Here is a 663-nt window from a genome sequence, read left to right as displayed (position 1 = left end):
ATCGAGGGCCACAAAAAGCTGCAAAAGCACTAGAATTTGAAAGACAAGCTTGCCATATTTTTTTAAGTCGGCGACATGAATGGACCCTTCAAATGGTCAAAAGTAAATCGGATCATATTTTTCCCTGAATCCAGCCATCAACATAATCAGTTCTTGGGGCTGAAAGCCTGTTCCGCCAGAGGTCAGTTTCCACGGGTCCTAAAACTCATACGATTAATTTGTCTTTCATGTATACGAAAACAGGCACTCAATAGTAATTGACATGGGGGCTTTCTTCTCCATCTTACCAAGTGTCAGATTTGGTTGACAACAAAGCAATTTCTCTTCAAGTATATCTTGTTTGGTGTTCTTAGTTCCTCCCTTATCAAGGCTTCCACTTATCGTATTTCCTTTTCAGAAATCAGGGGAGTTTATTCTGCTTCTTGAACTTACATTTTAAGCTTGTCTCGTTATTCTCCATCTCTACACACCTGATTTTTAACACGGCGACGAGTACTGTGAGAGCCTCTTACAATTATTTAAGGGCAGTATCCAACCGAAATCGATAAGTATTGATGGACCTCTGAAAGTTAGTTCTAAAAGGACATATTCACTTCCCCCAAAAAGTCGCAAGTTATTTCAGTACTATCTTTTGCGACTTAAAAAGAAGTAGACATATTTATA

This window comes from Tigriopus californicus, chromosome 11, assembly GCF_007210705.1.
Source record: "Tigriopus californicus strain San Diego chromosome 11, Tcal_SD_v2.1, whole genome shotgun sequence".
Lineage (NCBI taxonomy): Eukaryota > Metazoa > Arthropoda > Copepoda > Harpacticoida > Harpacticidae > Tigriopus > Tigriopus californicus.
This window is presented reverse-complemented; position numbering follows the sequence as displayed.